Consider the following 23,060-nt stretch of genomic DNA (forward strand, 5'->3'; position numbering starts at 1 on the left):
AAGGTGAGTTTAGTGGTGCTGAGCTCTTTTAGCTTCTGTTTGTCTGTAAAACTCTTTATCTTTCCTTTATATCCAAATGACAACTTTGACAGGTAGAGTATTCTTGGTTGTGTTTTTTCCTTCATCACTTTTTTTTTTTTTTGGCTGTGACATGTGGTTTGTGGGGTCTTAGTTCCCCGAACAGGGATTGAACCCAGTCTCTCGGCAGCAAGAGCATGGAGTCCCAGCCACTGGACTGCCAAGGAACTCCCTCCTATCATCACTTTGAATATATCATGCTACTCCCTTCTGGCCTGCAAAATTTCTGCTGAAAAGTCAGCTGATAGTCATATGGGAGTTCCCTTGTGTGTAACTAGCTGCTTTCCTCTTGCTGCTTTTAAGACTCTCTCTTTATCTTTAATTTTTGCCATTTAAATTACAGTGTATCTTGGTGTGGACCTCTTTGGGTTAATCCTGTTTGGGACTCCCTGTGCTTCTTGGAACTGGATGTCTGTTTCCTTCACTCAGGTTAGGAAAGTTTTCAGCTATTATTTCTTCAGATAAAGTCTCTGTTCCTTTCTCTCTCCTACTCTAGGACGCTTATAATGTGAATGTTCGTACTCTTGATGTTGTCCCAGAGGTGTCTTAAACTATCCTCATTTAAAAAAAATTTTTTTTTTCTGTTCACCTTCAGTGATTTCCACTACTCTGTCCTCCAATTCACTGAGCTGTTCCTCTGTATCATCTGATCTACTGTTGATTCCTTCTAGTGTATTTTTATTTCAGTTATTGTATTCTTTAGCTCTCTTTGGTTTTTCTTCATATTTTCTAACTTTTTGTTAAATTTATCACTATGTTTCTCTGTTCTTCACCTGAGTTCATTAAGCATCTTTATGATCATTACCTCGAACTTTTTATTGGGTAGACTGCTTATCTCCACTTCATTTAGTTCTTTTTCTGATGTTTGCCTTGTTTATTCATTTGGCATATATTTCTCTGTCTCCTCATTTTGCCTAATTCTCTGTTTATTTCTATGTATTCAGTAGATTGGTTATGCTTCCCAATCTTGGAGAAGTGGCCATATTAGAGACATACTATGGGGCCTAGCAGCACGTTCCCCTCTGGTCTTCAGAGATATATGCTTTAGGAGTACTCTTATGTGGGCTGTGTGGGCCCTTCTTTATGGTGGGGCTGACTATTGTGGGTGTGCTAGTAGACAGGGTTTGACTGCCCCACCTCCCAGCCAGGTTGGCTGCCAGGCTTACCTTGTGCAGTGGATGCTGACCTGCTGGTGGGTGGGGATAAGTCTCAGCATGGCTGGCTGTGTGGCCTTGTGGGTCCTGGGGCCAGTGTTGGCTCTCTGATGGTCAGGGCTGGGTCCCTACTAGGCTGGCTGTGGGGCTGGGGAGGCTCGGGGCTGGCACTGGGTGGGCCGGTAAGCCCCTGGCACTAATAAGCTAGCAGATGGACTCCAAAGTGGTGCTTACCAGTTCCAGTGTCCTCATGGTAGAACGAGCTCCCCAAAATGGCTGGCACCAGTGTTTATGTCCCCAGGGGGAGTCCCATTAGCCTCTTGCCTCTTTGGGAGGCTCTCCAAGATCAGCAAGTGGGTCTGACCCAAATTCCTTTCAAATTACTGCTTCTGCACAGGGATTTGGAGTATGTGAAATTTTGCATGTGCCCTTTAAGCTATTTCCCAGAGCCCTCTGGCTCTCCCATATACAAGTTCTGCTGGCCTGCAAAGCCAGTTGTTCTGGGGCCTCATCTTCCCAGTGCAGGACCCCCTGGCTGGGGAGCCCAATGTGGGGTTTGGAGCTCTTGCTCCTTGGAGAGAACCTCTGTAGTTGTGGTTATCCTTCCAGTTGTGGGTCACCTACCCCAGGGGTGTGGCTCCTGAGTTTACTACATATCCACTCCTCCTACCCATCTCATTGTGATTCTTTTTTTTTTTTAACTTATTTATTTTTGGCTGTGTTGGGTCTTCATTGCTGCGTGCGGGCTTTCTCTAACTGCGGTGAGCGGAGGCTACTCTTCGTTGTGGTGCACTGGCTTCTCACTGTGGTGGCTTCTCTTGTTGCAGAGCACAGGCTCTAGGCACGCAGGCATCAGTAGTTGTGGCACGTGGGCTTCAGTAGTTGGTGGCTCACAGGCTCTAGAGCGCAGTCTCAGTAGCTGTGGCTCATGGGCTTAGTTGCTCTGCCGCATGTGGGATCTGCCCAGAGCAGGGATCGAACCCGTGTCCCCTACATTGGCAGGCGGATTCTTAACTACTGCGCCACCAGGGAAGTCTTCACTGTGCTTCTTTATATTTTTAGTTGGGAAATCTTTTCTGCTAGTCTTCAGATCATTCTCATCAATCGTGGCTCTGTAAATAGTTGTAGTATTGGTGTGCCCATGGGAGGAGGTGAGCTCAGGGTGAGCTCACCTCTTCCTACTCCATCATCTTAGCTACACCTCCTCATTTCTGGAAAATCTTGAGTTGATGAAAGCAAAATGTCTGTTGATAATATAGATGGTAGTCAGGCATGAGGAAGAGACAGCTGACCATTGGCTCTTTGGTATAGTTTGGGGAAAGGTTTTTGCCACTGGAAAGCAGAGGAAAGAAAAAATGATGAGTCTCCATTAGTAAGTTCATGATTATGATAGGAATCTCTTGGTCTAAGCTAATATCCTTCTTTAACACATAAGGAAATTGAGGCCTAGTGAGAGTAAGCCTTCTTACTTGAAGTGTTTATTGAGCACCTACGAGTATATATTGTAAATGCTTGGGATTCATTAATGAACAAAACAGAGTTCTCTACCTCAGGTGCTAAGGCCCCACCAGCAGGGGCAGGATGGATGTTGGAAGCCAGGTGTCTTAAATGCCCATTGCTGTATTGCTCAGTGCCAAAAGGACCATAGCTTTGAGGTTATTTAAAATCCATGTAATGTACCTATTAGGACTGGAAACCATCAGAGGTTTGCCTAGTTGCTTTGAGAGGTATTGGGAGATTCTGAAACAATCCTTTTGCCTTGTGAATTTGATTGACTTCCAGGCCATTAATAATATCTGCTGACTACCTCCCATATCCCCACCCCCAATCTTGTCTTGTCTTTTTCTCCTCTCAGGTTTTTTTCTACCCTGTAAAGGGGAGGGAGCCAGAACTGACAGAGTAAGTCTCACTTCTCCTTTCAAACAATCCTTGAAAGGGAAATAACCCATTTGGTAGGTAGGTAGGTATCTTTAGGAATTTGCCTTAAGTTGACAAGTTACTTTTGAACAAAATGAGAAAAAAAGGATTGAGAACTATTTTGAACAACCATATCTAAATGTTCATACAAAAAGTTTAATTTGTCACATTCTTTTTGGAGAAAGATATCTTTTCTAATGATGCTACCATTATTTAAAACACTTTGGAATTCTTCCTGTCTTACTGGTTTTGTAACCACTTCATAAGTTACACAAGAAAGTTGGTGTCATTACTTCATAGGAAGATTCCAGGTGATCAAAAGGCCATTTACCTTATTTTCCAGATCTGGCACTGAATGTCTTTGTCTGTTCTCCAAATCAAATCTACCCGTAAATGATGAAAAGTTGTCACCACTGAGTCTATGTCATAAACTAAAAGAAAATTTAAAAGAGGTGTTCAGAAATATTTTGAATAAAGGCGATATTGTTGGAGTAAAGTTATAGACTCCTGAGGTGTCTAGTTGGAAAAGGTGTACCCTTTATTTTGTCAGGTATTGAATCACCTACTCTATGAGCAGTCCAAATATATATTCAGGTAATCTTCCCTATTCAAATCTAAGTGAATATTTTTTAAAATTAAAAAAATTTTAACTGTTAGTTTTATTGAATGAAAGATTCTTTAAATTCTACAATGCTTTACAATTTTCAAAAGTTTCATACACATGATTTCATATAATCTGATAAGAACCCCATATTTAATCCCCTACCCCTATAATGCCCCTCCCCCCTCCCTCTCCTCACTGGCAACCACCAGTCCATTCTCTATATCTGCTAGTCTGCCTGCTTTTTGTTTTATTCACTAGTTTGTTGAATGTTTTAGATTCCACACATAAGTGTGGAAATATTTACTTTGTTCCATTAACATTTCTCATTTTTTAATGAAACACCTGTTAATATCCTTCAGAACATTAGTTTGAGAGATATACCATTAAACTGATTCTTTATTTCTATCACAGATTGAAGGGGCTGTTCTAGAATTTGATGAAGTTAAGAAATGTTATACAGTTAAACATGTCCATTCCCAGCTCGTAAAAATATTCCAGAGAAGCTAATTCTAATGCTAGAATCAGAATCTGGCAAGGATTAAATGATGTAGAAGTTGGCAAGATGTTATGCTATAGTAATTAAAAGGTTTTTCCATGTTAAGCACAGATCATTTTCAGAAAATGCTGAGAAGTATTTGTTTTGAATTCCAAGGAAAATTAAAGAAAATATAATTACAATATGCTCAAAATGTGCTTCAATTTTGAATAATTTCTCTAGGGATATTATATAAATGTAGTATTTGATCTATTGCTTCAAGATACTATTTATTGCTGCTGTGAAAAGAGAGAGATTTATAGTAATGATATCAGTGTTATTTTACATTAAATACACTAATGTCAAATTGGTTATTACCAGAGTCAAATTAGCATACCAGGAGCAGATGGAATGGAAACTTCTGGAAATGAAGACTAAAAACAGCCATGGGAGCTGGCACTCCCTTCTGTAATTTCTGTATAGCATCATTCCTCCTTGGAATCCCCACTCTTCCCCAGTCCCACCATGCTGTTCTCCTTGTCTATGTGGATTGACGTATTGTCCAAAGCCTAACTTTCATCACAGTTATCACCTCCTCCATGGAGTCTTTTCTGATCTTCTCCAGGGGCCTGTTACTGCACTGGGGAGTTTTGTATTTCTGTTTGTCTTATGGCATTTCATTCTGCCTTGGTTATGGTATATGTAATCTTGTCAAGAACCTTTCATGCAACCTGCGTGCCACCTTGAAATCCTTGTTTGCATCTCTTATATTTAGCCAACACACAGCTAGTGTCCAATATTTATGAAGTGAATAGTGAAAAAAAAAAACCCAAACACCCAGCTACTTCCTGTAAGTACTCTCATACCGAGAGCAACTGGTAAAAACAAAATGGGCACCTGAGGACAGTCCCCTCATTGTTCTGTGTTGGCATTAGCATTAATGGTCTCCCCAGGACACCAGTTTGTACTCGAGGAAGAACTTAAAGTCTGTAATTTCATCATTGTGTCTCTAAGAGTCAGTTCTAATTTAGCCAGCAGAATATTTCTCAGTATTTCTGTGGCAGGGGGTGTTTTTTGTTTTTTTTTTAGTGTGTTATTACCTTAAGATGTGTAAATTTTTGGCAGCTGTCTGGATTAAATAAATAAACAAAAACAAAGGATGATATGAAATAAGAGCATTTAAAAGGTCCATTACCTCTTGACTTTGAACAATTGCCTAATTACCTCACGTTCAAAGCTAATTTATGGAATTCCACATAATAATGACTTACATTTGTCTAGCGATAGGAGGTTTCTAAGGTGCTTTCATCTGTGGCATTCATTCAATCAATCAACTAGTCAGTCAATTAACAAATTAATCCTTCAACAGACATTTCTTTAGAGCCTATTACATAACAAACATTGGCAAGCGTGGTTTGGGGATTTCTGAAATAAATAAGACAAAGGTACTGCCCTGTAAAAGTCTTCAGTCTGGTGAGGGTAGACAGAAATATAGACAAGTAAATGAGAGAATTCCCTGCTGGTCCAGTGGTTAGGACTCTGTGCTTCCACTTCAGGGGGCCCAGGTTCCATCCCTGGTCGGGGAACTGATCCCCACAAGGCGCACGGCCCCCCAAAAAGCAAGTAAATGACGGAAACGTTGTGATCGAAGCTTGTATATACCTTAGTTGTGGAGGCAAAGGTGGCGAGTGGCCCATTCTCATTAAGGGAGGGGGAAAGTGGACAGGAGAGCATTCATAGAAGAGCAGTCATTGAGTGAAGTCTTATCTGATTCTTACCAGTGTCACTATTATACATGGTTTACAATTGAGAACCTGACTTGGGTGTGAAGCATCTTCTCTGAGGTGACCCTGCTCTTAAGATTTCAGAAGCAACTTGCATCCCACTGCACAGCATCTCTCCTGCACCCCCTGAGATTCCTGGAGTGTGACTTTCATGTTCTAGTAGTGATGAGAAAGGGAAGGTAAAGCCAGAGAGCCTGAAAATCTCTGGCTTTATGCCAGAGAGGATTATGTTTATGCAAAATGAGCTTGGTTCCCAGAGTAAGAAGAAAAACAACTTGATTGAAAATGTTATTCGTCCATAAAGAAGGGGAGAAAGCCAAACCCAAAGGCAGGGTTTAGACCTGGAAACAATGGCTTTGTTAAGATTTACAGGCCTGTGGGATTTCTCAGTTGCATAGGGTATTAAGGAAAGTTATTTGAAAAATACTCAAATATTTTCCCTAGGCAATATGGAAACTCACTTTTTGGTGGTTGGGCCTCTATTAACATAAAACTTCGGAGGAAATGAGGTTTAAAAAGATGACCCACTTCTTCTGCTGTCACCACCCACAGACTCCAATTTAAGTTCTTCCTTATTCTGTTCACTAAAAGTCACTAGTTTTTTTCATGGGATGGATGTTTCTCTCTAGTCGTACTTTTGATGTGTGTGTGGCCACATTTCACTAGGTTGGTGGCATATTGATTTGTATAAAGTGCCTTAAGAAGACACCCACATTCATTTAAGACAACAATGGCAAGAATAACTTAATATTAGCACATATTTTCTTTATTCTCTGAAAGAAAGCTTAATATCGGATGTTAGAATGTAACATCATACAGAGATTTCTAATATGAGCCAGAACTGCCCAGATACTGTGATTGAAGGGGATTTGGTCTTTTTCTTTGCTGAAGCTGGTATTTTAACTTACCTGAAAACAAAGTTCCATTACTCCAGTGGACTAGGTGGCCCCTTATTTTTATAGTAATTTACAGGTTAGAAAATGTTTCAAATACTCTCTTTTGGCCCTCACAAGAACTCCAAGGGGAGGCATATGCAATCTTTTTAACTGCAAATTTTTTTTTAACTCATGAGGAAACTGAGACCCAGACAGGTTAAGGCTAGGCTCTAGCTAATAAAAATGCTTTTCAGTGTATCTTCTGGACTGGTGTTGCTTAGTTCTGTTAAAAGATAAACTGAGGCATATTCAAATTTTAAGAGTTTATTTCAGCAAAAATTGATTTGAATCGAGCAGCACCGAATGGGAAACGGTTAGGATGCTCCCCATACAGGAGCTGGGAGAAAGACTTCTGTAGAGAAGATGCAGGGGGAGCAAAGCGAGGGAATTATCTGACTGGCTGAAGCATTTGCATTATTTGGAAAAGCTGAATTGGCTGTCTGCGATTGGTTGTCCTTAGGTTTCACTTTCTTAACCTTGAGGCATTACAGGCTTAGGTTTTGGTTTGCTTACGTAGGCTGCTAATGTATTAGAGCTGCCTCAGTCTAATGGTCTCCTTGTTTAATTGATTTAACTGTTCTTTATATTATTATTGCTTCTTTGCAGAGAAATTGTCTCATGGACACACACGGTGACTCTAGTCCTGACCTGCTATTTCTCAAACGTGTGTGATTAGTTGCAAGGGAACCTTCGTGAGAAAATGCATGATTCTTTACCAGCCCATTCCACTTATAAGAAAAGTAATACAAATTATATACCCCAGTGGTACAGTAGTTTGAATTACTTTAATATACAAAGAGCAGCACATAATTAAATTCTAAGAATCAAGAATCGTATTTCTTTTACTGGGAACACCTGCACCAGAAGAGATTTAGTCTGGATGAATACAGCCCACTAGGGATCCTCGTTACAACACTGTGTGCAGATTAAACTGTAGAGAAATAACAGAAGGAGGTGATATTACCAATGTCAACCCATTTTCTCAGGCCACGCTAGCCTGGAGTTTTAAAAGGGGTCACAGCAATGGTAATAACCCGTAGTTTTAGCTTTTTATCTCTTTGGCTATTACAAATCTCCATGTCCTCCCCACCCAGCCCCAGCAGAGTCCCAGGGGTTGTCTCCTACATGTGCTCCCGTTCTGTCCACCTCCTGTGGGTTCCAGGATACGTTTCCTTCCTCCTCCACTTCAGCCCCCGTGGTGGTAGGCTGGTTGCCCTCATAGGGGACACAGATTTTGCTCTCAGTTGGCAGCCTTCCCTGGTACCGTTCTTGCCTCTGCCTCTGATTTCTTTCTTGGAGTTCTTTTTTTTTTTTTGCGGTACATGGGCCTCTCACTGTTGTGGCCTCTCCCGTTGCGGAGCACAGGCTCCAGACGCGCAGGTTCAGGGCCCTGGCTCACAGGCCCAGCCACTCCGCGGCATGTGGGATCTTCCCACACCAGGGCACGAACCCGTGTCCCCTGCACCGGCAGGCGGACTCTCAACCACTGCGCCACCAGGGAAGCCCTTCTTGGAGTTCTTGATGTGAGCCAGGCAGAAGCAGGACATGCAGTCCTCTCCCTTTTGGGGTATGCATGGATCTCATAGCAGGGCAGGATTGTTAGTATGCCTTCTCTTTATTTTTAGATGGACAGCCTTCTCTTTTTAGCACTGAGTCCATGAGGGTAGGTAGGCCATGGACAGAGCTGGGGAACATTAAAACTATATTAAGACCATCACCTTATCCTCCCCTTGGTTCCTCATGAAAATACTTATTAGTGTTTTTTGGCAGACATTAATACCTATTAGCTGCCAGAGGAGCCCAGGATTTAAGCACAAAATAGAGCCTAGACTCAAGCTTAGGGGACCCCATATATCAATATTTGTGTTCACCCTGGGGCTGATTTTTTTTCCCTTCTATTTTTCTGTGCTCTCTTTCTTGTACTCTTGGCTTCTGTTTCTTTGGTTACTTGAAAAAATTAAAAAAATCTTAGTTATTGAAGTGAAAACTGCTTTGAAAGGCAGAACGCCCTAGGTGAGATCTATCTCCCTGATTGAAGGGAAAGAAATGAAGGAGACTCACTGAAATAAAGTGAGTATTTCCAATCAGAAGAGGAATATTCTACCTCCCTCAGTGGTGAGTGACACCAAATCAGCTGGAAAGGGCTCTCATTCCTAGAGCTAAGGAATAAGGAATCTGGAGCTCACTGATACTGTACATACAAAACAAAACAAATCTAAACTGCGATATGAAAGCAGCATTTAAAATTAACCAAGGGAGGCAGAGCTTCCTGGATTTGGATTTGGGGGTGGCAAGTACCCAGGTGCACTGCCCCTATTTTACTGTCCAGAGTGAGGTAAATAGTCCCTGCTCTGAATTGGGAGTTTTGGGGGGAGCCGTTCTCTCCCTTTACGTTCCCAGTATCTTCCTAAACCATCCTGAGTCCATGTCTTTTCCTTATTCTCATTTTATTAGAACCTCAAAGAAGATCAGAGATCACCTGACAATTTGAACTCTGTTTGTAGGAAGGTGTTTCTCAATCAAGACAACACTTAAAAGGCAGCATGACCCGGGGAAAAGAATGTAGTCATCTGGGTATCAGGAGACCTGGAATTTTCTTTTCTGACAACTGTGCCACCTTACCAGGGAAGCTCCCTTCTCCTACCTCTCATCCCTGCTCTCCCCCTCTACCTCCGTCAGTCTGTTTCTTTGTAAACAGTTTTTATCTACGTGATTCCTCCTTCTCTAAAGTTCTGAGTATATAATTTTTTTTTTTTTTTTTTCGGTACGCGGGCCTCTCGCTGTTGTGGCCTCTCCCGTTATGGAGCACAGGCTCCGGACGCGCAGACTCAGCAGCCACGGCTCACGGGCCCAGCTGCTGCGCGGCATGCGGGATCCTCCCGGACCGGGGCACGAACCCGTGTCCCCTGCATCGGCAGGCATACTCTCAACCACTGCGCCACCGGGGAAGCCCCTGACTTGGGGTATTTTGAGGAGTCTTGGGCGAATCAAATAATTTTCAGCTTTTTCCAAGGAATGTACAAAACAGAAAACTTTACCCATTTCTTGTGCTTTTATGTTGGTGGGGTGAGGCTTATGGATGGTCTTTGGGTGAGGAATAGAAGAGGTCTGGATAACCCAGATAGCTCCATTACTTGGTGAGAAATAATGGTTTTGAAGTATGACTTGGCTACTTTAAAGTGGCTGTATCAGCTCAGTAGGAGTTAGCAGTTTGATGTGGCTACCAAAAAGCCAGTCTTAAGAGAAGTATCTCTGGTGGGGGAGGTAAGAACCCCACTCTGCTTTGCCTTGGTCAGACCTTAGTTGGAATACTGTGTTAAGTTCTGGGGACTGTAGACTAAGATAAATATAAAGCAACTAGGACACACATTCAGGAGAAAGTTTGGATCACAATGTGGAAATGAAGTCTGGACGTTTAGGGAAATAGGGCTGTGCAGCTTCAGAAAAGACTTGAAGGGCTGAGATAACAGTCTTCAAATATTAGAAGGATTGTCTTGTGGAAGAGGAATGTTGACTTTTTTTTCTCTGTGGCCCTAAAAGATGCAACCAGAAGCCACAGGCTCTGGGGAAGTGGATTTGTCCTTACACGGAAGAATTTTTTGTTCTATCTGCCTAAATATGTTGAGTTTTTTGTTGTTGTTGTTTTAGAAAGTGGTGGATTCCCAGTCCCTGAAGGTCCTAGGATATGTGCCAAGTAATTACTTGGTGGAGCCATGGCAGAGGAAATTCAAAGGTACCATGGATTGGATTTCACAAGCATCAAAGTCCTTCCCAACCCTGAGCATCTCAGTACCTGTGGACTGTCCTTCCAGGCTTTGCCTCCACCTTTGTCACTAGGGTTGGGGTATGTTTTGGGGGGATGGATAGATGGATGGGTGACGGGGAATAGGAAGAATGTACAATGGCAAAGCAGTTACTTGGTCCATTCAAATTTGGTCTGCCATTTAAAAATTTTGCCTTTCCTATATACTCATTTGCTTGCCCTAAACTCTGGGCACCTGGAGGCCTTTGCTGTAACTGCTTGTGATCCTCAACATCGTACCCCATCTCATGCAATTGGGTTCTTATAAATGTTATTTGACAGTGATTTTTATCAGGTATCAAGTATTGTCAGGCTCCAATAGTAAGCGAATCTAACTTCGCTGTATGTACAAACTCTAGGTTTGTAAAGCTTGTGGCTGCCTCCCCTCTCTGGGGAAAGACAGAACCTGAATTCTTTTCCAAATTTCAGTGAGATGGAAATTTTGGGACACCCATGAGACAGAGAACCAGTCAAAGGGCTTCACACTTAAAAGTAGCCTTAAAAATTACCCATATGCCAGTTGCACCACTCCCAGCTCCCTGTCAGGTAGCAATCTTCAACTGTTTTGAAAGATCTCTAGCTCTTTTTATCCAATTAAGGGCTGAAAGTGATTGACAGAAGGTTTTTGCTCATAGTCTACAGCTGAACTCTTGTGTCAACAGTAAATATTCCAGCAGAAGGAGTGGGGGTTTGATCATTTTACTGCTTTCTGCAGGGCAGACTCTGTGGGCTCATGGCAACATCTAATCTTCAGTGACCCCAGTTGTCACACCCAGGAGTAGGTTTCTCTCTAATCCTTTTCAGAGCTATGAACAGCAGGGAAACATGATTTATAGACCAAGAGGCATTTTCATCATGGGATTTGTGAGCATTTCATATCCCTTTCCTCATTATGGATACACTGCCCATCCTTTGAGAGAGACACTAAGGTGTTGGTCAGATCCTGTTAACCTCATTTACTTCCATGAATTCATGTCAAGTGTATTATGTTCATGGAGGAGATTTTCAAAACCCTACCGAATGGGTTTAGAGGAAGATGGGGCTAACTTCAGATGACTTCTTTAGGCCAGAGGTTTTCCTAGGCACCAGTAATCATCTGATTCTGCTTTCTAAGGCTGCTTCCCTTACTTACGATTCATACATAGAAGCTAAGTCCTTGATGCAAAGGTGTTCTTTACAGTTGTGGGTTTTACCTCAATCTCTGGGCTCCTTTAAAAATAAACTTCGAATATTCTTCTCAACCCTAGTTATTTGAACTCTGTGAGTCTCAGCTCAGTTTATTAACATGATTAATTTGCAGTGGATCTCTATGTCTTATGTCCTTAATACATTGCTTCACACAGGGGCACCAGCTCAGGAGGATTTTGTCTGTTGCAAATTTATGAGGAAGTTGAATATTTATTTTTGGTACTTTTTCACCACCTCCCCAACATCTGCCTCCTGATCAGATACCATTTCTTCTTCTTCCTGTCTCTAGATTTCCAATGCCATTAAAAAATGGCCCAATTCTCAGCCTGTTTTCCCCTAGTCCTTGCTAAAACAGTGGCTGATGATGGTTTAAGTTAAGGCACCACTTCTCATGAGGTTACTTGTATTTTAATAAAAATCTTGGAAGGGTAAACATTCAAAGTCCTGATTCTCTATGGTTAAATTTTAGGCAGTGTAAAAAATAGTTTTAGATGGAGACGAAGGGAGTTGGGTGGATTACACAGGACATGGGATGAACAGAGCTGTCACTTTTTTTTTTTTTTTTTTTTTTTTCAGTATGCGGGCCTCTCACTGTTGTGGCCTCTCCCGTTGCGGAGCACAGGCTCTGGACGTGCAGGCCCAGCGGCCATGGCTCACGGGCCCGGCGGCTCCGCAGCATGTGGGATGCTCTCGGACCGGGGCACGAACCCGTGTCCCCTGCATCAGCAGGCGGACTCCCAACCACTGCGCCACCAGGGAAGCCCGAGGGCTGTCACTTTTGTTCAGTTACATGAACATGGTGACAGGCAAGCATAAATGCAGAGATGGCATTCCTGTGCTGGTATGGGGAAAAGGAAGAGAGGCCACTGGTCAGGACATTGTTTTGCCTAGGGAGGAAGAAGATCCAGTACTTTGGTGATTTATTTAAGCTTTTGTTTTTTTTTGCGGGATAGAGGAGCAAGTAGGGGAGCTCATACTTGAAGCCGAATCCGGCCTCCGTACCCTGACACTGAATTAAATCTCAAGACAGAGTTGTGGGTGAAGTAGAAAAGAATAGCTTTATTGCTTTGCCAGGAAAAGGGGGCTAGAGCAGGTGATTGCCCTCAAAACTCTGTGTCCCTGACCTGGAGAGGGTAGTGAGGAGTTTTATAGTAATCGTTCAAAGAGGAGAGCATGATCAGCTCATGGACATTTCTCTGATTGGTTGGTGGTGAGGTAAGTGGGTGTCAGCATCATCAACCTTACGGTTCCAACTGGTTCTGGGGTCTGCGTGTTTGTAGGTAGCACACCATTAACTTCTCCCACCTAGTGGGGGTTTCAGTATCTGCAAAACAGCTCAAAGATATTGTTATGTGTATCCCTTAAGGGGGAACCAAGACCCTGCCCCAAGGCTGCACTAGTGTTTCTTTTGACTATTCCTCCCTTGTCTCGCATCCCCTCCCTTCTCTAATTAGCAACTGTTTGAACCTGCTCCTTGGAACTCAGGGAAGGTCATGGAGGCTGAATGAAGCCTATTTCCTGTAATCAAGAAATGGGGGACACCGATACAGGCTTTGTGCCCAGGAGCCCACAGGGTCCTGCTAGGGATCATACTCAGTGCAAGGAGATGTGGAAAATCCAGAGATAAGGAATCATGGCCTCTACTTTCCAAGGGCTCCTACTCTATGTTGTAGGGGAAATCAGACACATTGATTAAGAGTCTGCCCGATTGAAGGATGTGAAAAGAGTTATCACAGAGGTACAACTAACATGCTGGGAAAATGTGTGGTCCATTCTCACTGGGATATCTGGAAGGGCTTCCTGTAGAAAGTGGGATTTTAATTGAACTTAAAAACAATTTGTACTTTGAAAAATTATACTCTTGAAAGAGATGAGTTGAGCAAGTGCCTGTCCTCTGATGGAGGGAGGGAAGTCTGGCCTAGTTGAGTGGAGGCGGGAAGGTGAGTGTTACGCTTAGTCTGGAAAACTCGGCAGGGCCTTCAACCCTACGGGGCTTTGAACGTTCGGTTGACTATTTTCGGTTTTCTTCTTCTCGCATTGGGAAGCCATTTAAGATTTAAGCAGGGGAATAATATTCTTAAAGAAAATAACTATGACCAGGATGAATTGAAGGGAGGGAGAAACAACATACTCATTTATCTACAATTTGGGGAAGAGAGAAAGATTATCTCTAATTCATTAGATGTGCATTGTATCAGCAAGAGGGAAATAAGCAGCATATCTTGGTACATAAATCCTCCTCCCATATATGCATTCTTTTTCACCAGGGAGCAAGTATTTGGCAGCCAAGTTATCTTTAAAGTAATAAGAAAGCTATTTGGAATAAATGTTTCAGAACCATTTGTTACTTTGCACAGACCTATGAGCAAATAGGATTGAGCTAAAGCATTTACAGTGGTATGTGGTTCTGCAGGGCCCGCCACCCTATTATATATACTTTTATCTTGGCTAAACTCCAGCTGTTGCCACTGCTATTAGTCAAAGAACTGAAGTGTCAACGAGCTAATCAAAATAGCAAAGTGGGAGTCAAGAGTTTTTCCACCTGTTTCCTAAAGTCTTAGGAAGATTGATTCCTTTTTATTCCTTCTATTCAGAACATAAAAGCCTCCCAGACATCTAATCTTTACTAGGTCAAACATTTCAAAAGGCAGTGGGATTATTTTCCAGTTGCTTTTCAGTTTAAGGCAAGTGTTTTAGGGGCTTCCAAAGCCTCCCTCCTGAATCAATTTATGAAAAAAAAAAACAAAAACAAAAAATGAAGGAAAGGCATTATTAACCCAACTACATTGTCTTGGTGTAAAAATCCTAACATATAGCATAGTGGGAAAAGGTTCTGAATCATGACCTAAGAGATGTGAGTTCTAGACCCAGTTTTGTGAATGCATAGCTTGGTGGTTTTGTCAAGTCTCCTATTTAACAGGGAGGGATTCGAATTTTCCTGTATGGTTTCTGTACTATTCAGCAGTAGTGTTCACAATTACTTTTGCCTAAGGAGTTTAGAAAATGGAGAGACACATGATAATGTTGCAGGAAGAGGGACCTCGTCCAGGGCCCAAGGGTGGGCTCTTGTCTACCACTCAGAAAAGAATTGTCTGAGGAGACACACGTGCTGACAAAGCATCAGACTTTGTTGGGAAGGGGTGTCCGGGTGCAGAGCAGCAGGGGAAGGGAAGCCAGGAGAACTGCCCTGCCACGTGGCTCGCAGGCTCAGGTGTTATGGTGATGGGGTTCGTTTCTGGGTTGTCTCCGGCCAGTCATTCTGACTCAGGACCCTTTCTGGTGGTGCACACATTGCTCAGCTAAGATAGGTTCCAGCGAGAAGGATTCTGGGAGGTTGGTAGGACATATGGACAGGAGTCTCCTCTCTCCTTTTGACCTTTCCCGTATTCTTCCGGTTGGTGGTAGTTGGTTAGTTCCGCGTTCCTTACCAGGACCTCCTGTTTTAAGATAACTCGTGCAAGTGGTTACTATCGGGCCTGGTCAGGGCAGGCAGTTTTGGGCAGTGGTTTCCCTAAAAATAAGATTGTGGTCAACAATTTTGGGTGGAAGTGATGTGTGTTACTTTTGGGCCAGAACTCACACTGCCAGTGTGAGGCTCCAGAATTCTTTCTCTCTACAAAGATGACTGAGAGAGGTGGCTTTGTCAAGCTGGGGGCAAGAATAAGGAAAATGAAGAGCAGAACTCCTAGGCAGCCCATGATGGGCATGTACAAGGAGCAGGAAATGAACCTTTGTTGTTGTAAACCACCGAGATTTGGAGGAATTATTCAAGCTTATTCCTTTTTGTTAGTTTGTTTTGCAATATGCGGGCCTCTCACTGCTGTGAGAGGAAGATAATAAGAATGACAAGTAGCAAAAGCTCTAAAATGGAGAATATACTCCATTATAGCCAATTAATGGGAGTGGGAGGTTCGGGCTCACTGTCCAGGACATAGAAATAAAAGCTGAGGATGCTCTGAGGCATCTCTTGGATCTCTATAAGACTCCATCATTTCTGATGAGTAGGGTTGACAGATAAAATATAGGCTGTTCAGTTAAATATGAATGTCAGAAAAACAACGAGTACATTTTGAAGATAAGTATGCCCCAAATAGTACATAGGATCTACTTATACTAAAAGTGATGACTTATTATTCATGTGAAGTTCAAGTTTAACTGGGTATCCTGTATTTTTATTTAGTAAATCTGACAGCCCTACTGATGATCCACAATGGAGGCAGTTCAGGAGCGGTACATGCTGGCTCTCGGACAGTCAGAAATGGCTTCAGCAGATCCAGGTACAGTATGAAATTCTTTTTGGATGTAGCTCAGAAGCCATGGCCAGCCCTTGACTGCAAATACTGCCTTAGGTTTCCCTGAGGTGGGGTAAACCGTCCTCTTAATGGCCTTTTGGTAAGTCTGGAAGACCATATCCAAGGGGAGCCCCAAAGTCAGTTTCATCCTCACAACCATGTTTCCAATTCCTGGAATTGGCTGCATGTGACTCACAAGAGATGAGGAGGTTTGTGAGAATTGGGAGTGTCATAGCTTGAACCCTTTGTAGGTGAAGTTTTGGTGTTCTGAGAGTTTTAACAGGAGCAATGTGAAAGACTCCAGGTCGCCAGGTAGATAGAAATAATCCTGTTCTACTTCTGTGTATGTGACAAGTCTCTAATAGTTCACAGAGCAAATATCTGTCTTAGAAAGACTGATCCAAGCTTGGATGTTTCTGGTGACAAGGCAAGGTCGTGAGTTTCAAGTTCACCTTTTATGGTTGAGGAGACAATAAAGTTGTCAGAAGGGCAATCATGGAGGAGACGTTGGCTTCATCCATTGTGCAGGCTTGTATATTTGGTTCTATGTAGATTGTGTTTCAAAGGTGGAGCTTGTTTACAATTACGAACATTCTCTGACGTGCTTTTTGGACCTTCATTCCCAGAGCGAGAGCAGTGCCGAGGCTCTAGAAATGCCATGGATATTCTGAGCTGTCAGTGGCATTTCCCAGGTACTGTTCCCTTGGTGCTGCTCCTTGAAATGTCCAAAGGGATTATCATCTGTTTTGTGGCCGGTCCTAGCATTGTGAAAGGAAGCTGCTGCACCGGGCTCAGAGGATTTCGGCTGCGGTGGGAGGAGTAGTAGTAGTACGACTATAAATTGTATCACACCATATCTATTCCATCTTGAGAGTGGGGTTGGGGGGTTATGAAGGGGGACTTTTATTGTACTTTTATACATTGTCCCCTTGAAAATAATTCAATTTTTAAAAATTAATTAATTTATTTTGGGCTGCATTGAGTCTTTGTTGCTGCTAGCGGGCGTTCTCTAGTTGCAGTGAGCGGGGGCTACTCTTGGCTGTGGTGCACGGGCTTCTCATTGCAGTGGCTTCTCTTGTTGCGGAGCACGGGCTCTAGGCACGCAGGCTTCCGTAGTTGTGGCACGTGGGCTCAGTAGTTGTGACACACGGGCTCTAGGGCGCAGGCTCAGTAGTTGTGGTGCGCGGGCTTAGTTACTCCGTGGCATGTGGGATCTTCCCAGAACAGGGCTCGAACCCATGTCCCCTGCATTCGCAGGCATATTCTTAACCACTGCACCACCAGGGAAGCCCAATAATTCAGTTTTTTATACTGAGAATATTCCTAATATTATTCCAAAATTTTAAAAATATGTAGTTGGATAACACTATGAAAAATTAACTGATATATTCTTGTATTATTTCTCTTTTCTCCCTGGATTTTTTTCCCCCTCCAGTCAGCTAGGCACTCTGAGTTCACTGCATTAGGAAGGTAAAGACTCAGCAGAAATGAGGGAGAAAAAAAGAAAATTCTCAGCTTTGGAATGTTCAAAACAGAGGCCACAGTAGAACAGGTGAGAATTCTGTGCACAAAAAATAAATCTCGTCTCAAATGTAAAAAAGAATTCTCTGCACTGGGAGGCAGGAGAGGGAGGGAGGGAAGGACTGAAGGAGAGAGATCAGTGTGACCAGGGACATGGAGACTGTGCTTGAGGACGATAGGCCCAGGAAGAGAATCAGAATCTGGAGAAGATTCAGCCTGCACGCGATCATTGCCTCCAGCCAGCACCCTCATCTCAGACGTTGGGAAATTCAGAGAGAGAGTGGGAGTAAGTCAGGAGGGCCATGCGCATAGTCTGTGTGGCAGGGGTTGTGGCCATTCCCTATTTGTGAGAAGTCCCCAGCAATTTCCAGGCCTCCTTCTGGAAAATGCTGGCGGACGTCTCTAGTGCTTATGTGAAAGCTTGTTCACAAACCTTGAAAGATGCAGATGTAGATGACTGATAGATAGATGCATAGATAGAAAAATGTAGTTAACTAAAACCTCCAGGAAAGGTTTGGAAAATGCCCTTTATTGCATAGGACGTTCCTATTGTCATATGATGTTAGACTGAGTGCCGGTCCCTTCATCCTCCTTCAGACCACGGCATTCTGTCTGCTACTCTCCCGAGGGTCCTTTCTTCTCCCTGGAAGGGATAAAACAACTGAGGTAGAACAGGAAGAGACAAGCAGCACTCCAAGCTCTGCTGGTCAGGGTTACCCTCCAGCGTTGCCTTAATGCTCAGATCCAGACACACCACAGTGAGCTTGGCTCCAGATCAACTACCACGCAACGAAGGTTCTGGAACACTTCCATATCTCGGGGGACCTCATTTCCACGTGACTCTCTTTCATATTCCCCTTTGTCACAGAAGGCTAGGTACAGTGGTCCGGGTGAGATCTCAGCTCAGGCCAAAGGCTCTCAGACCTCAAAGTTCTGGTCCTGCAAGGGCCCCTGTCCTCTCTTCAGACCACTCCTGGCTCTCTCTGCCGACAAGGAGCTGCTGGTGGTACGTCCTCTAAGAGTTGAGGTCCATCGTGCAGACCCTGAGAAAACTCCTAGGAAAAGGCTCCACCTTCTTGTTGAAGTCAGCAGAGCTCAATTCCTTTGGAAGTGCTGGGTGTGTCCCAAGTTGATGCAACTGCAGAGCCATTAGGTAAACCAGCACATGTGTGCGGCCCCTTCCCTTAGACTCCTCTGGGCCCTCGTGACATAGGCTCAGAAGAGTGCCAGCCTCAAGCCTTACCTCTTCCAAGGCCACACCGTCTCCAGGATCTTCTGTCCCATGAATCTCAGTTGCTGTGTGGAACTCAAAAGAGAGAAAAGACCCTGCCTGCGGGGTCTCTTCGGGCTGGGGCCTTCTAGCTTCTCTTCCTCGTCCTCCCCATCCTCCTCGTCCTCCTCGTCCTCCTCGTCCTCCTCGTCCTCCTCGTCCTCAAAGGTGGTCTTGGGTTCCACACTGCCCTCCTCCTCAGGGGTGCTCTCAGATTCCACATTGCCCATCCACTGGGACATGGTGAGATGAAAGACACGGCAGCTGAAGCCCTCCAGGACGCCGAACTTCACGTGCTGCTGGAGGATCTCCAAGGTGGGGAAGACCCGGCAGCAGGCCATGCACCTGAAGCCGGTCTCCATGGTCACCATCCAGTCCGGTGTCTTGGCCCTGGGTGTCTCCTGGATTGTAGGTGACCCTGATGGGCTGCCTGGCTCTGCCCTTTCCTCATACTCTTTCTCCTCCCCAGTGGGCTCACTGTCAGACAGGAGGCTTTCGGTGGACACATCAGAAGAGGGGTCAGTGGCTACTGTGCACACATCCTCAGGAAGGATCACTTCTTCTATTGATAGCTGCTTTTCAGGCAACTCCAAGGGTTTCTTTGTCTTCCAGGAGACAGCTACACCCTTGTTCACTTGTACCTGCATATAGTATATTTTCATGCCCCTTTCCTCTTTGTCTGGGTGCAGATTGTTCTTACAGGGTGAAGAGGGTGAGGAGGAGACACAGTGTGATGGGGGAGCGGTCTCTCCTTCTTCCTGATCCTGGGCTAGGTGTGCTGTAGGCTGGGCAGTGTCTCGATATGATCTCCGGATTCCTGAAAAAGGAAATTAAAACCATAATAACATGCATGGGCCATGCCGGAAGCTGAGGGAGCAGGTGTGGTAGACGAGAGAGGGACATTTGCATGACGTAGCTATGTCGTGAGCTTGGTGTCTGTTGGCCGTAGGACGGAGCGGTGTATCTGGTGTCATCTGTGGGCTTTTCATGTGCGTGTGGGGGGATACTGGAGCGGTGTCTGTATACAGGGGTGTGGAGTATGGTGGTGAGGGCTGTGGTATGTGAGGGATGCGGATGGATGCGTGTACGACGAGGAGTGTGAGTTTGGGAACATCGGTGATGCATTACTCGTGGAATGGGGCTGTGGTGCTTGGGGTTTCTGTGTGCACTGAGAAGGGCTGTGCCTGGAGGGCTGATGTATGTGTGAGCTGTGTGGACCTGAGCTGGAGGGTCCTGCTCTCAGGCTGGAGGTCTATGATGCAGAACTCTGTGCTTCTCTGGAAGCAAAGGCAAAGACAAAGCCTACATTTTCCTCTGAAGATGCTGAATCTGGTCCCTCTTCCCTCCACCTCAAGCCCAGACCTTTCCGGCCCCTGCTCCTTGACTTCCCCACCATGGTAGTACCAGGATTCACACACACCCCCAGACTCAGCTGGGATCCACGCCCTCGTGAGAGCTCAGCCATCCTGCCCAGGCTCCTCCACAGAGCCCTCATCACCTCTGATGACCCTGGGTTTCCTCTCAGCCTCCCTGGGATCTGTGTGCCTCCTGCCTCACAGCCAAACACCCCCTCACCTGAGGAGTCCCGCGCCCTTACCAGCGTAGATGAGCTTGCGCGGAGAAGAAGCACAGGAGAAGTATGTAGAGGCAGAGGAGACCTCCCCTGCCCCTGGGCTGCAGCCTTTGGCCACCACAGTGGATCCAAGCTGAGGGAGATCCTCTTGTGACTTCGAGATTCCTGAGGGAGGAATGAAAGGCTCAGGGTGGGTTCATCAGTCCTCTGTCCACAAATACTTACCGAGTGTCTGGCATGTGTCAGGTGCAGTAAATACACACAGTTGAGAGTGTGGTTCCCAGTGGATACTCCAGTGTTTAATTCAAATCAGTACTTACTCTGTCACTGTCTTGTTGGTAATGTAGGCCTCGGTGGTGACTGTGAGTATGTGGGAAGAGTGAGTGATGTGTATCAGTTAAGTCTGTGGTAAGTGTGGGGTTGGCATGCGGAGCACGGTGGAGATGTGTCTTATCTGTGTCTGTGGCCTTTGTGTGCATGGTTTCTGTTCACAAGTCAGGAATTCTGGGACATGTAACTTTTCCTCATTACATGGTATGGCTTGTATTTATGGTGTGTGTTCATTCATTGATTCACCAAGATTCAGTAAGCAGCTACTCCTGTGTATCCGGCCCTCTTGCATTGTTGTAGTCTCTGGTAACGCTGCACATTCTAGTAGAGGAAGACACACACTAAACAAAAATACAATAAATATATAATACCTGAGCTGGTGGTAAGTATATAAGGGTTGCCAGACTAAGCGAAGAAAAATACAGGGCACCCAGTTAAATTTCAGTTTCAGATAAACCCAGAATAATTTTGTAGTGTAAGCATTCCCATGCAGTATTTGGTCTTACTTATTTTTAGTGTAAGTATGGCCCATACAAATATGGTACATACTGATACTGAAAAATTACTTGTTGTTTATCTGGAATTAAAATTGAACTGGATAGCCCATATTTTATCTAGCAACCCTGACATGGGTTAGTGAGACTGTGGTTTACTGTGGTTTGTACAAAGCGGGTCTGGCATTACTCAAGAATGTGTTACAAGTGTGGTGTGTATGACACGTGACTGGTTCTTATAGAGGTATTTAGCGATGGCTGAAGTTAGCTGTGTTTGTGCGAGAGTTGAGGAGATACATATATATATAGTGTGTGTGTGTGTGTGTGTCCTATATATATAGTGTGTGTGTCTATGTACATATCTCATCTCCAGCGTTTGGTGTTGGAGGAGAGGATTGTGATACAGGTGGGTTGTATGAGAACGTAGTACAGGAGGGATGCGTGTATATACCTCCATGTGCTGTGTGTGGTTTAATACGGAAGTTATATGTGGGGTGTGTGATATTTTTGCTGTATCAGAGTGTCCATGGGTGTATGAGTTACTGTCTCATAAAACACCCCTAACAAGAGTTCTGTATACACTCTTACGTACACCGAGTGTCAGCCAGGTCCAGGCAGGGTGACAAGAACTGTACCACGCAGAGTTTATATCTGATAAGCACTCTACCCCCATTCATCCTGCTCTTCTCTGCACTACCCCCTCCCCCCCCCCACAGGAACATAGAGAAAAATATTCTGAATGGTCAGGGGCAGTCATTGCCTTCCCCAGCCTGTCCCAGCCACTGCCTGAAAATCTGCCTGCTGTCTAGAGCTCCATTCCCAGGGCCCATCCTACAGTCTCCAGGGCCCTGGGCCTGGTAGGAGCTACTGGGCTCTAATCTGGGGCAGAGACCTCTAGCTGGATCTCTGGGGTGACCACCCCCTCCCAGGGCAAGCTACTCGCCTACATTTAATGCACACAGGCACCACGTGGCCCGTGGCTCTCAGAGCTCCCGGCAGGACCCTGAGGACATTTCTCACCCTTGCCCACGCGGTCTCAGTCTCTGGAAAGCCCTTCCCTTCCCTTGGTCTCCTTTGGGAAATTGTTCCTGTTGAAGGAATAAAACCTCCTTGCTTTCAATATGACACCATCCCTAGGCAAACAATCGTCTTTCGAACTGCATTCCACTTGTCAAGATATTTTTCAACAGGGTCTTCAACTCATGGGGCTTCTCTTTCCACTTTGGTAAAAGAGGCCAAGCAAGTCATGGGTCTCTCTCAGCATCCTTGCATCCTTCACATCCCCCACCTCATGACCCCAGGGAAAGATCCAAGAGAATAAGAGAGAAATCGGGGACTGAGAAAAGCTGCACCTCTAGGTCTGTGCAAGCAGGATGCAGCCTGCTGTGAGTCCGACAAAGCTCCAGGCCCGGCAGCCCCAGGAGAGAGTCCTCAGAGCAGCGGAGCTGACCTCCCATCTCCCAGGGGGCATCTGGCCGTTCTGTGCCGTCTCACACCACAGGGACGCTCCGGATGGATACGGCAGCATCAGTGAGACAAGGTCTCTCGCTCCCTGCTTCACAGGTGACACGTTCTCAGTTTCCCGCTTCCTAGAGAAGGTTCAGTTTGGCAGAAACCCATGTGCCCGAGACAAGTTGCCCCCC

The 23,060-nt window shown here is 44.7% G+C and overlaps 1 long non-coding RNA gene across 2 annotated transcripts in view; it reads left to right on the forward strand.

The window, feature by feature from the left end:
• Positions 1–16,860: 16,860 nt before the first annotated feature.
• Positions 16,861–23,060, forward strand: part of LOC132486298 (uncharacterized) — a 49,569-nt gene continuing 43,369 nt past the window's right edge. For both annotated transcript variants that reach the window (XR_009531469.1, XR_009531470.1), the window contains exons 1-2: positions 16,861–16,921; positions 17,665–17,781. This is a non-coding gene — a long non-coding RNA (uncharacterized LOC132486298). The remainder of the gene's footprint in view (positions 16,922–17,664; positions 17,782–23,060) is intronic.

The sequence above is a fragment of the Mesoplodon densirostris genome, chromosome 3 (genome assembly GCF_025265405.1).
Source record: "Mesoplodon densirostris isolate mMesDen1 chromosome 3, mMesDen1 primary haplotype, whole genome shotgun sequence".
In the NCBI taxonomy this organism is placed as follows: Eukaryota; Metazoa; Chordata; class Mammalia; order Artiodactyla; family Ziphiidae; genus Mesoplodon; species Mesoplodon densirostris.